Genomic DNA, 14,803 nt, shown 5'->3' with positions numbered 1-14,803 from the left:
AGTTGCAGAACACTTGCCCTCTTCCATACCTTTTATTTTGTGTATTTATGTAGTTTATGTATATTAAATTGGTTCATTTTAAGATGGAGAAAAATATTTTGCCTGGTACCTTTGCCTTTGCTGATATTTAAAATGCTTTAAGTTCTTTTGTATTTACACTGTGAGTGCTCAAAATCCTCCAGTGGCTTTCTATCTCCCTCAGAAAATCCAGAATCCTTTCCAGAGCCTCCCTCCATGATTTCACCAGGGAAGAGCTTTCTGTCCTAATACCCTCTGATCTTCTCAGAGCTCATACTGACTTTCTCATATTCATAAAATATGCCAAATCCACCCTTGCCTTGAACTTTTGCACTTGATGCCCTTGGGCCTGAAATGCCTTTTTCTCCAATGCATAGCTACAGGGTTCAGGTCTTCACTGGATTTTTTTAAATTTTCAAATTATTTACTACTATGTAGCATATATTATTATATTCTTATTTGTTTGCACTCTTTCCCCAGCTTCTCTTCTGTCCCCTTCCACCCACCTCCCACCCCCCCCAAATAACATAAGCTCCACGGAATCAAGGATTTTGAGTATATCAAAGCTTCCTCCTAGTGAAATACAGTTTCATTGTTCTCATTTTTAAAGACTATAGCATAAACTTCAATACAGATATTTATTCTTGAACAATCGTCCTAGTCAGTGAATTTTATGAATAATCATAATCAATTGACCAAGTAGGTGGCTTCTAGACTTAATTTTCCTTTTAACCTCTCATATGGTACTTTTTGAGAACAGCAAATAATTTCTGAGAAGCCTAATATTTTCAGCATATAACATTTGTGTCTTGAAATTAATATTGTCTAATTCATCGAGTGACTGTATTTTATACTGTTTTTGGTTCAGAAGGTACTATGGTACTTAGTTGGTTTTATTTTTAAGTTGTATAAGAATATTTCATAAACTATTTAGTAATATATTCTTTTGGCTTAGTGATGTGCTAGACTAATGTCAACTTTACACAAACACTAACATAAAGTTTACTCTGTAATATATCCCTTAGGTAAATACATGATGTATACAGTACATTACATATATATATATATATATATAAAGTGTGTGTGTATTTTACTAAGATGATAAGCTTTAGAACTATACCTTTAAAAAATGAGTGAGAATAAATTAAAGAAAACAAGAAAGTTTTTCTTATCTCAGTATCACATCTTAGAGAAAGAGACCTATTTCCTCTGCCCATCCAATTATTCTCCATTGTATTACTCTCTTAGTATTTGCTGCCTGTGGTATTTATCACTATTTAATGCTTTTTAGATTATCCTTTTGTTATTTGTCCCCATCCCCTCGAGAGAAGATTCATGAGTGCATAGCTTTATTTTAAATTTTTTATTTTTAGTGTGAAATATCCATACACATACAGTCCAACCATATTATAAAATCAGTGGCTCACAATATCATCACATAGTTGTGTATTCCTCACCATGATCATTTTTAGAAAATTTGTATCACTCCAGAAAAGAAATAAAAAAAAAGAACTCGTACATCCTATACCCCTTACCCCTTCTGCTCATTGACCTACAATATTTCAGTCTACCAAATTTTTACCCTTTATCTCCCCCTATGTAGTTATTCTTTTAAAAAACTCATCTGTCCATACCCTGGATAAAAGGAGCACCAGACACAAGGTTTTCACAATCACATTCTAAAAACTTTATAGTTATACAATCTTCTTCAAGAATCAAAGCTACTAGAATACAGTTCAGTAGCTTCAGGTACTTCCCTCTAGCCACTCCAGTACACCATAAACTAGAAAGGAATAGCTATAATGTGTAAGAATAACCTCCAGGATATCCTCTTGACTCTGTTTGAAATCTCTCAGCCACCGAGACTTTATTTTGTCTCATTTCTCTCTTTCCCTGTTTGGTCAAGAAGTCTTTCTCATTCCTATGGTGCCGGGTCCCAGCTCATCCCCAGGAGTCATGTCCCATGTTGTCAGGGAGATTTTTCACCCATGGGAGTCATGTCCCATGTAGGGGGCGAGAGCAGTGAGTTCACCTGCCAAGTTGGCTTAGAGAGAGAGGCCACATCTGAGCAATAAAAGAGGTCTCTGGGGTTGACTCTTAGGCATAATTATAAGTACACCTTGCTTCTCCTTTGTAGGAAGAAGCTTTTGTAGGGGCAAGCACCAAGATCAAGGGCTTAGCATGTGGAATTGGTTGTTTCCACTGCTTCTGAGAATATCAGGAATTCTCGCAGATGGGGAAGTTGAGTAATTTCCTCCTTGCTCCCCAGCCCCCCAAGGGGACTTTGCAAGGACTTTTTCATTCTCTGCCCAAATTATTCTGGGATATATGAGAACATCACACTAACCTGTGCAAACCAACAAGATCTTATTTCCTATTCAAGATTCCGTGTAATTGTGGTGTTCACGTAAACTGACTATATAAGTTAAATTAGATAATGTGCTGCCCAAAATATAAATTTTGCACTAAATAAGCATTTCTCCCTTTGGCCTTGCACAGAAATTGGCTTTTGGAAATATGGACCATTTCATCCTTTACCCAATACTCTGATTTATTTTATTCCTATCCATATCAGCTTCATTCATATCTCTAGACAAAGTCTGATCACTTCTTCAGCTTTTTAAGTGGTTGCTGAATGGGATGATGCTGACTTATGATGTGCTAACTCTGTGTGTCAGGTGTCACATAAATACCCAAGGTTTCAGGGAGTGACCAGATTATATGCAAATAGCTCAGTATCTCAGAATTTAGAAATACTAGTTAGAACTCCTAAATGTATGTGACTACTGTAAAAGCTTACAACCTATGAACCTTAACAATAGGCCCCAACCTGATAACCCATGCTCTCTACTTTAGTTCTCTGAGTTTGTAAATTATTTGTTACAAATATTATTTGTAAAATATTTGTTAATCCATATGCATGAGACATGAAAATATTTGTCTTTTTGTTTCTGACATTTCATTCAACATACTGTTCTTAAGGTCCATTCACCTTGTTGCATGTCTCACAACTTCATTCCTTCTGGTAGCTGCTCAGTAGTCCGTTGTAGAGAATATACTTTTTATGTTACTTACTGCTGTAATTAATTAGAAAATATCTAAATGTGCCTGGCATACTGGCATAAAATGGGTTTTCGATACATGTTGTTTGAGTGGTAAATTGACTGAATAAGTAAATGATTCCAGTATTTATATCATTTTATCCAAACTATACATGTTGCTATGAGATAAGAGGTCAGAATATTATTAGAGCCCTAATAACTTCTCCTTCAGAAACTGAGCATTTCATGGTGGAATATTTTTCACAAATCAGTCACAATAGTGACCATAATATGTATATTAGTTGATATTGCTAGCTGTTGATAATGCACAAATAAAACAAATATAATGGTTCAAATAGAAGAGAAGTTTATTTTTCTTTGGCATAAAATCTGAACCAGGTATTTTTGATCCATAGACAATTACCCTCTAAGCAGTAATTCAGAGATCCAGCCCTCTTGCATCTGGAGCTCTGTTGTCTCCAATCTTTGATGCAGAATTTCCTTTGTCTTCCAACAGAGACTGTCTTGATGAAAGGGAAAAGAGCATGAGGGTCTGTTGGAAGATTTTATAAGCAAGGTGTGGAAGTGGCATACATCCCTTCTGTTTGTTCATACTCCAAAGACTAGAACTCAGTTATATTGACACATGCTGTATGTAAGTACACAGGATGGGAAATGTAGACTAGCTGTGTGTCCAGAAAGAGGATGACATTGGTTTGCTAAACAACTGGCCAGTCTCTGCCATTTTGTTGTATGCAGACCAAAGTAAATTTGCATTTGGGTGTAAGGTAGATTTTATAACCTTTAAATATATAAAAATGATGTGTAGGTTAGTCTTTTTTAATTCTGTGTGAAGCTTTCTCTCTACATCACCTGTTTTTGTTCAAGATGTAGGCAACTTAAAATCTCCAGTCAATCCCATAGGAATCTTTTCTCCCTGATTTTAAATACTCATTTCCCTAACTCCATACTCCATGACTTTAAATACTCATTTCCCTAACTCCATACTCCATGGACCATTTTTTGCAGTTGGGATAACGAAGCACAGTCCCATTGGAGCTCATCAAAGTTGTGTCTAATTAGTCATAGGAACTGTCTTCTGGTGTTACCAGCCGCTCCTCTCCCTCTCTGGGGATTGCTGCTTCCATAGCAGTTGGCCTGAAAAACAAGAGCTGGAGAACACAAGTTTTATTAACTGTACAATATTATCAGCATTACTTTATGAATAATCATAGTTTTTACTGAAAATAAATACTGTGTTTTTTTTATGTTTTAGAGAATGAAGCTGTGGTTATATTAATAGTGTCTTTCTTTAAGATGTTCACAGTTTAAATAAGGAAGAAGATGGGTGCAGTGACTGGGTTGGAATATGGTATCAAATTTAGAATCAAGATACAGAGTAGAAAGGGCGTTGGTTTTGGAGCCTCTTAACTGGGGGCTTTGGACACAGCACTGAAGCTCTTTGAGCTCCTGGAGCTTCCATTTCTCCAGCAATAAAGGGTAGCGTCTGGGGTCTTTGTATTTGAACAAACAGATGTAAACTGGTCAACACGTTGTCTAGGATATGGCGTATACCCCTTACCCCCTGCAAATAATGGTAGTAATTATTAAGAGAAAATACACAGAGGAGTTTGAGATTTAAAATAGGTCAGGTGCTACTCAGAATATGATTTCTAATCACCCAACTCTGTGCCAATAGTTGCCATGTATTTCAGTGAAAGTTTCTTGGACTGAGTGACCTATAGATTTTTGTTTGGAATCTCTCAGAGAAATGTGTGCTTTTGGGATAAGTAAGTGGTAATAGTTGGAAATAAGCGGAAAAGGATTAGGTGGAATGTGCATGTGTGTGCCCAGTTGTGCATGTGTGTGCCCGTGCATGTTTGAAGTGGAATGTGATTGTCACTTGAAGACCATCATAGAACCATGTTTGAAATCAGGCAACAGGACAGTTTCATTTGGGCTATAGATGACATTCAGCTTCCTCAATATTTCTGTGGAAAATTGTAAACAGTTTGGATTGTTTTGATTTAGGTCTCACGTAAACATCTTGATTTTGAAAAATTACATCTGTCTTTAAGATGGCACACTTACTTTCAGTGGTTCTGATGGAAATTATAGAATTGCTATCACTATTGTGATGAAATTAGTCAATTAGTTTAAATCATAACTAATTGTACATGTGTCTATGCACACATATATACCCACACATATGTGTCTATAATAAAGTATTTTTCTGATAGTTAAGTTTGGGGAAAATTTTATGTATAGGAATGTTTTTATTTCCCCCCAGAATTAACTATCAGAAAAGAGTGCTTTCGTTTCTTAAACTATGAGGTTCTCTCTAAATTGCTTTACCTTTTTTTGTTTTAAAAAAAAGTTCTTTTCAATAAGTAAATTAAAATAGAAAGAATCCCAAGCAATGATAACTTGAAATGTTTGCAGAGGTCATCTGATGGAAATGACAAAAGGAATTGAAGTTTTATTTACACAGATATAATAATTATTCCTGGATATATGACCTCAAAATTACAGGTACCAGATATTACCATAAAAACCATAAGGATTTTAGAGATTAGTTTAAAAAGCAGGTAGTAAGTGATTCTGTTGTAAAAATCTAGTACAGCATCTGCAAGGAAAATGAAAAATCAGCTTCACTAATGTTGTACAGCACCACTTATGGATTTATGATTTTAAAACTTGATACCTCAAACAATCCAGAAGGAGGAAAAACTCTGTTACATGGCTCAAAAAGTGGCTGTGTTATATCACAGTCATTATTTGTGGAAATGCAGGTGAGCGTTTGGATAATTTTGTTTCATGAATGCGAGGGTGAGAAAGTATTTTAAATTACTATTTTATTTCCCATGTAATTTTGAAATTTGTCTGAGAAACTACATCAATAGGTTAATATAGGCAGGCCTTTGACCATTTCATCAATATCCATAATAATTTTCAAGTCCACTAATAATTAGTACATGAAAGCTTAATGCTTAAATGTATGTATATTCTGGAACCTGACTTTTCCAGGGCTGGAGTCTATCTCTGCTACTTTTTACTGTGTTATCATCTTGGCAGATCACTTGATTTTTCTGTATCTTAGTTTCTGCCTATCTAAAATGCAGATAATAATATCTATGTAAAACGACTGTGGTAAAAATTAAAATATATGTTGATAAGTATGGTACTTAGATCACATGCCTTTTCCCTCTTCCATCCAATAGAAAAGGCCTTCCAAAAATATTTGCTTGAAACATCAATTATGTTGTGACTGACAGCTTTTTTTTTTCTAGCCATTTACTTGTTTTGGTTGTTTCTTTTTCCTCATCAGGTGTCTTATTTGTGATAGGACATCTCTGTTTCATAAGTTTGGGAAGTAAATTTCAGATGAATTGTAATTTGCCCAACTGTAGTCATTGCATAACTTACAGAGCTAGAAAGGAAATTTTATGACTCACTGATATGTTACCAATCCTGGTAAAAATATGAGGATGGTCCTTCTGCTGTAGGGAAAGGGTTGGGCTCTACCCCACTGCAGCGGCAAATTCCCCGCATCACGGTTTGTGTTTGGACAGAAAGCCACACGAAGTATTCGGGTACATCAACCATATCTTCATGGCAACCCCTCGCTGTTACATCTCCCTATAAAACATTATCATAGTGTAGCGAAGTAGCAAGGAACTTTATGAAATAAGGCAAAAATGCATTTTCTGCCCTGTGCGGATGGCGTCCTGTTCAGACTGTCCAGCATGGAGGTGGCATGCTCAGCACAGCAGGGAGAGGGGTTTTGGGGTTCCACCACATGTAGTTTGCAGCATGTGTTTGCACCAAATAAGTGATTGTTTTTGGAGGCTTTTGCAATCCATAAATAAGATGATACAAGGCACAAACATCCAAAGTCATTATCACTTTGGAAGAACTCTAAGCTGGGAAAAAATGAAAGTTTATGTAATATAAGCATAACATTACAGTGAGATTATTTAAGTTTGCAGAATTTGGTATAGTCTATGTAGCAAGTCCTTTGTATTAGTATGATCTATTCAAGGTATAATTTGTAGACTTTAGGGAAATATATGTATGTGTATATATATAATACATATTTTATATAATGAGCAAACTACTGTAATGGTAGTGTCAAAATATGTGTGTTTTTTTTGGTTGTCATATGTTGCATTTGAAAAAAAATTACTCAGCCTAAGGTGATGGAGGACTTTGACTGGAAAAATCACAGAGGGAATGAGAAGTAAGAGAGAGGCACCTGTAAGGTAGATTCTATAGGTTACAGTAATTATTTCATTTTATCATTATATTATAGCTTCATTTTACAGAAGAAACTAAGGTGGATGGAAGTTAATTAACATGCTCAAGGCCATTTGACTAAGAGGTAGTTGAATTGAAGATTAACCTATATATGTCAAAATGCTTTATTAAATAAATATTTTTACTGAGATATCTTCACACACATGCAGTCTATCCAAAGTGTACATTCACTGGCTCACAATATCATCGCATAGTTGAGTATTCATTCTCATGATCATTTTTAGAACATTTGCATCACTCCTGAAAAAGAAATAAAAAGACAACAAAAACCCCATATATCCCACACCCCTTACCCTTCCCTATCATGGACCACTGGTATTGCAATCTTCCAAAAAATTTTAGCCCCTTATCTCCCTCCCATTATTTATTTATTTATCAGCCTTATTTTTTTACTCATCAGTTCATACCCTGGATAAAAGGAGCATCAGATACACCATTTTCACAATCACATGGTCGCACTGTAAAAGCTATATTGTTATGTAATCTTCAAGAATCAAGGCTACTGGAACCCTCAGGTACTTCCCTCTAGTCACTCCCAATATACCATAAACTAAAAAGGTATATCTATTTCATGCATAAGAACCATCTCCAGGACAATCTTTCGACTCTGTTTGAAATCTCTTAGTCCTTGAAACTTTATTTTGTCTCATTTCTCTCTTCCTCCTTTTGGTCAGTTTGGCTTTCTCAATCCCATGATGTCCGCTCATCCCTGTGAGTCATGTTCCACCTTGCCAGGGAGATTTACACCCCTGGGAGTCATGTCCCATGTAGTGAGGGAGGGCAGTGAATCACTTCTCTGCCAAGTTGGCTTAGAGAGAGAGGTCACATATGAGTAACGAAAGAGGTTCTCTTTGGGGGGTGACTCTTAACATAATTATAACTATGCCTAGCTTCTCCTTTGCAGGAATAAGCTTCAAAGGGGCAAGCCCCAAGATCGAGGGCTCAGCTTGTTGAATTGGTTGTCCCTGGTACTTGTGAAAATAGCAGGAATTCCCCAGATATTTCCTCATTTCTCCCTAGTCCCCTAAGGGGATTTCGCAAATATTTTTTTATTCTCTACCCAAATTACTCTGGGTTGTAAGGGGGTATCACACTAACCTGTACAAACCAACAAGATCTCCCTCCCTGTTCAAGATTCCATGTGATTATGGTGTTCAGATAAACTGACTGTATAAGTTAAATTAGATAATTGGCTACCAAAAAATATAAATTTCACACCAAATAAACATCTCTTCTTTTGGTCTCACACAGATCATATCATCCTTTATCCTGTATTCTGATTTACCTTAGTCCTATCCAAATCAGCTTCATTCATAAAAAGTCTGACCACTTTTTCCACTTTTTAAACAGTTGCTCTGTGGGGTACTCCTGACTTTCATAGCTTCAGAATGCTAACTCTTGAGTCTCAGGTGTCACACAAATACCCAAAGTTCCAGGGAACAACCGAGTTATACACAAGAAGCTCAGCATCTCAGAATTTAGAAATAACTGTTACAACTCTGGAATACATGTGACTGCTTTAAGAGTTTACAGTCTGTGACCCTTTACAGTAGGCCCCTGCCTATAACCCATGTTCTTGACTTCAGTTCTCCTAGTTTGCATGTTAATTAGTCCATCTGAGTGAACCATGATAATATTTGCCTTTATGTTTTTGACATCTCATTCAACATACCATCCTCAAAAGTTTATTCACCTAGTTGCATGCCTCACAACTTCATTCTTTCTTGTAGCTGCTCAGTAGTTTGTTGTATATATGCACCACAGCTCCCCCTTTCATTCCTCATCCATGAATCCTTAGGTTCCTCCATCCATTGCATATCACTGACACTGACGCCATAGACACCAGTGTGCAAATGTCCAGTTGTGTCCCCATTATCAGGTATATCCTATCAACGGGGTTGCAGGATCATATGGCAGCCCTACCTCTAGCCTCCTTTGTAACCACCACACTGCCCTCTGGAGGGTCTGTACCACTCTGCTTCCCAACTAACAGTGAATTGGTATATCTCTTTCTCCACATTTTCTCCAGCGCTTATGTCTATGTGTTCATTTTTAAACAGTTTTGTCCACACATCATACAATCTAACCTAAGTAAAAAAATCAGTGGTTCCCAGTATAATCACATAGCCATGGCTTCACCGCTTTTGAGCTTGGGCAGGAAGCTGGGATAATATTAAATTCTCACATATTGTTCACTTTTTGGCAGGTTGCTCCAGTAAATATAAAGCAGATAAAATTTCTTAGAACTATTTCTGTAAAGCATAATCATATCAGCATTTAGAAATATCTACACTGTAATTTAATGATAAAAATATTATTTGATCTATCAGTTTCTTATTAAGTTATCTCGTTACATGTTTAGAAAACTTCTGTTTCCTGTTTTCTGTTTATATTTATGTACAAGAAATTTGTGTATGTTGTGCAGAAAAATCTTTCTCTTTGCTTTGAGGAATACTGGATGAGTGAAGTAGTAAAGAACAGGTATTGAACCTAGGGCATATTTTAAGGGGATAGGAGGAAAGTAAAAACTACTAATATTCAGGAGTTCAAGTGTTTACTTTTTTTATGTTCTTAAAAAATGGTAAATTTGGGGGCGGTTCAAGGGTATCTCAGTTGTAGAATTCTTGCCTGACAGGCAGGAGACCCGGGTTCAATTCCCCATCCAGGCAGTTCCCCAAAAAACAAACAAAAATTCAACAAATGGTGCTGCAATAACAGGTACTTACATGGAAAAATAATGAAATGTGATTCTGCCATACAGCATACAAAAAAAAAAGATAAATAAAAGTTGACCGACTTATAAAGTTAAGTTGAAAATAAGCCACAAAATTATATTGTTTGCCTATTCAAGCTGTGTGTGAAAACAGGTCAGAAAGTGTCAGAACTAGTAGTGTATGAAAGAAAGGTAGTAGGGGGAAAAAAAATGGGCAGGCATATTACACTGAAAGAGAGGGTGATACATTGCCTGTATGCCAGGCATCCCTTTAATTCATTTAATGCTCACACACAGGGTTTCTGTGTATTTTGAATGAATGGCTTGAGGCAATAATCTCAGTAATACCTTGGGAAAAATTGGAAATGTATTCAGTAATGTACTGAGGACTCCTGGAATTCCAGTAATGATATTGAGAAAACAGTTATTCGTTTGGGTAAATTCTTAGTGAATCATCTTAATACAAAGTTAGTGGTTAGTCACTAAGTGTGAAATTTAAATGCCTTAGGTGGTATTACTCATGTTAAACTGCCTGGGTAGATTAGATAGTTTCCAGCAGTCATGCCAAACCTTGTATGTTCTGTTGTAACTATTGAAATAAAGGGATTCTGAGGTCAGGCTGTCTTGGGAAATTATTACTTAAATTTCACCTGATGGTGGTGAGGTTTTTTTTTGTTTGTTTTTGTTTTGTTTAATGGTTCGATTTCTCAGAGTTGTAAGCTGATACTTAGAGCATTGCACATTGTGAAACTCTCTTTTTCATAGTGCACCTGTTCTGAGTAGAATTCCATAGAATCCCTCCCCTCTGCTTCCTTGTTGAACTGGGAATCTGGTTCCATAGATTCTGGGTTAGATTCTAGTTTGCTAGCTGCCGGGATGCAATATACCAGAAACGGAATGGCTTTTAACAAGGGGAATTTAATGAGTTGCTAGTTTATTGTTCTAAGGCCAAGAAAATGTCCAATTAAAACAAGTCTATAGAAATGTCCAATCAAAGGCATCTATCCAGGGAAAGATACCTTGGTTCAAGAAGGCTGATGAAGTTCAGGGTTTCTCTCTCAAGTGTGAAGGCACATGGCAAACACAGTCAGGGTTCCTCTCTCAGCTGGAAGAGCACGTGGCAAACATGGCGTCATCTGCTAGCTTTCTGTCTTTATGAAATGGGATTTTGGTTGAAACATGAATTTCCTAGGGGGCGTACTTCCTTTCAAACCAGCACAGTCAGTAATCCACTGATTCCTGAAGTAAAGTGGGGAGTTACTCTAGTCTCTAGTAACACTGTCACCAATTTGATGAATTTTACCAATTTGTGAAAATATTTACTCAGTGGTGTCAGAAATTTCAAGGCCTCCACACTTGCTATATTTATGTTGAAAATAGATTTATTACCTTGTAGTTTTAATACTGCCAAGAATTAGATTAATAAATTGGAGACTATCAGATGAGTATTCCTGTATGAAACTTAGGTCTTGATTGAACTGCTTCCTTGTTTAAAATTAATTATTGTAGCATCTCTGGTTGTCCCAAAGAACAAAATGAAACAAGCTGTTATACAAGTGAAACTATGATTGATTTTAGGTTTGTGCCTGCTTTATGCATTTAAGAATCTAAGTCTTACCTTTGTTGTTTCTTATGTATTAATAGTTTCTGTATTTTTACTATGATTCATTTAATTTCCCTCACAGCAGTTTTTCACAATTGTAATTCACAAGTATTATATTTTTTGAATTATAGGTTGCTTGTTCTAGGAAAAATTTTAGAAGTAATATAAGAGTAACATAAATACTAAAATAAAAATATTTAAATGATAAAAATGAAAAACATAAGTAAGATTCTTTGGAGCTGTGTTACTAATAAATTGCTGGGATATAAATAGGTTTTAAGAGCAGAATGTATAGGATCTATTAACTTCCCTTTAATTTATTTATTTGATTACTTTTGATAATTACTGTATATAATCCCAACTTCACTAAATTTCTTAGTTTTTGAAGAGCAGTTGTGTTATAAATGGTGGTTAAAGTGACAAGATCATTCATGGACCCCTTTTTTGAGTTTTTTAAACTGTTTTTATAGTGAAATATACAAAAAAGTAATAAATTTCAAAGTACGTTTTGAGAAATAATTAGAGAACAGATTTCAAAGTTTGGTATGGGTTATATAGTTCCATAATTTTAGATTTTTTCCTTCTCGCTGTTCCAAGACACTGGAGACTAAAAGAAATATCAGTATAATGATTTAGCAGTCATACTCATTTGTTAAATCCTATCTTTGTTATAACTCCTCCTCCTTTGATCTCTCTCCCAGTCTTTAGGGGTATTGGGGCTATGCCCATTCTAACTTCTTCATTTTGAAAAGGCTGTCAATAATATGGTATAGGGGGATGGGACCTGTCGATGTTATGGAGAGGTTGGCCCCTCAGTGTCTCAGGACTTACCTGGTCTAGGAACCCATTTGCAGGTTGTAGGTTTCTGGAAAGAAATCATAGTGCATGAAACTTGTAGAATCTCAGACAGAGCTGTAGGTATTCTTTCGGGTTGACAGGAATGTAGTTTGTTCGGTTTATTTTTGTTTTCTTTTTTTCGTTTGGCAAACCGTAGAAAATAGTAATAACTAGCTGAGTTGCATAAGAGTGGCCTTGAAGATAACCTCTATTTGAACATTGTCAGCCACTTTTACCTTATTTTGTTACATTTCTTTTCCCCTCTTTGGTCAGGAAAATATTGTCAGTCTCATAGTGTCAGGAACAGGCTCATCCCCAGTATGCTTGCCCCACCATTCATGACCCCATTTTAATCTACAATTTAACCAATAATTTAGATAGCTTACTGATAATTTACATAGGCACTGATCAAATCTATAGAAATTTGAAAAAAATGTTTTTATGTTGTGCCTTTTGAATTTTTTTAGAACATGAGTTACCCTCTCCCAAGGGGCTCCATGTTATCTTGTTGTCCTAGGTTTAAATGTGTGCGTGCACCTGTGTCTGATCCTGACACTCAGTCCCATGATTTCCTTTTGCCTCTTAAAGCCTGCATTTCCCGGAGCTATTCTATTAGAGCATTGTAGCTGAATCAAATCAGGCTATTTCAGCCCTGTTCCTGTAAGCTCTTTGCTTTTCCACACCTTCTCCTATCCCATAACTTCGACTGATGTGCACTGTCAATAAAATTTAATAATGATGTCACTACTACAATTTGTGGAGAATGCAGACCCTTTTATCATTTTTCCCTAATGGATTTAAGCTTTTGCAAACTCATCATCTCTTCTTACATTTCTAATATAGAGAGGTATTTGATTACTACTAAATAGATACGCTCTTTACTGTATCATCACTTCATAGCACGAGAGGTGATGAGAAAAGAATTGTTTATTTTTTTATTGTTCATAACACCTATCACAATGACTTTTTGGGTGGTAGAAGCTATATTTGTAATTGAAAATGTCATATTCACCTTGATATTACAGTGTCCAGCAAAGTGTCTGACATAGTAGGTGTTTAGTCAGTATTTGTTAAATAGACTTGAATTTTTAAAAACAGAAACATTTCCTCTTTTCTCCTCACATAATCTACCATGTGATTCTGACATTTGTGGCTGTAAGTTAGTAGGAATGAATTGATCATGGTCTAAAAAGCCTGTGTCCATGTGTCCTCTAGTACAGTTCCTACTGCTGCCCACACAGTGAATTCTTAGTCAGGAAAAATGACCAGTTGATAGAGTTGAAGAGAGTCCTGTGAGATTTGAATAAATGATAGCTTAACAAGTAAAAATTCGTTAGACATATTGTTTAAGTTAACTTTAAAAAATCACATTATATGGCACATGTCAACATGAGTCATGTCTGTAAAAGATAGTTAATAGAAATCAGCTTATTATTCTATAATTACATGTATTGATTGATGCCTTTTAAAGTCACTGAGCCGTAGAGTAATGTTTCCCCAGTTACCATCTGTGGTTAGTGACTGAATTAAATGGAAATGTAGCCAGGATGATGAAGGATATTTATCTTGGTTATGAACACACTATTTATTTTAGTATCTTATATCCATCACTTAGCTACATGTAAAATCATAATCATCTTTACAAGCTTCTGTTGTCAATTTTTTTCTGAAGAAATCCTGCAAATATTTCACTATTCTACATTGAGAAGAAAACATAAACATTCTGGATTTCAAAGTTGTATGGTCTTTATTACCGATAGGGAAGGTGTTATTCTCCTAAATTTTATATAATATTTCACATCATCTTCAATGATCAATTAAGATTTTAAAAAAAAACACTCTTAGTGAGATAAGTCATGTTTGCAGTGATTTCACACATTTGAATAAACTTCTCACCTCTCTGAGCTCTGTGAACATTTGTGTTTTTCAACATGTGGTTAGCATCTAATCATATACTGCCTAATAAATTCATCTTTAAACCTTTCCTTTGTGTATCTTATCTCACCGGAAATTAAATAGTGTTTCTGTACAGATTGTATGTACGTATTACTAAATCCCATGTAGTTAAGGTGGAGAAGAGGCATCATCTATTCTTACAGTCAGGTCTGAATGATATGGGATATAAACATATTTTGTCTCTGTTTGGAACTTCAAATCCTGTTGTCTGACCTTTGACATAAACTTGTACCACCTCTTTGTGAGGCTTATTCTAAGCTATGGAATGACGTATTTTTTTAAAGGCAGATGGGAATATGTAACAGCTAAGTCTTTATT

General features: G+C 35.7%; 1 protein-coding gene across 17 annotated transcripts in view; it reads left to right on the top strand.

Annotated features, from left to right (window-relative positions):
* The window catches only part of RAPGEF2 (Rap guanine nucleotide exchange factor 2), a 309,303-nt gene that overhangs the window by 214,585 nt on the left and 79,915 nt on the right, over positions 1-14,803 (top strand). The window lies entirely within an intron of this gene.

Source organism: Tamandua tetradactyla, chromosome 22 (assembly GCF_023851605.1).
Source record: "Tamandua tetradactyla isolate mTamTet1 chromosome 22, mTamTet1.pri, whole genome shotgun sequence".
In the NCBI taxonomy this organism is placed as follows: Eukaryota; Metazoa; Chordata; class Mammalia; order Pilosa; family Myrmecophagidae; genus Tamandua; species Tamandua tetradactyla.
Note: the sequence above shows the minus strand (reverse complement) of the source record. Positions and strands in the feature narration are given on the sequence as shown.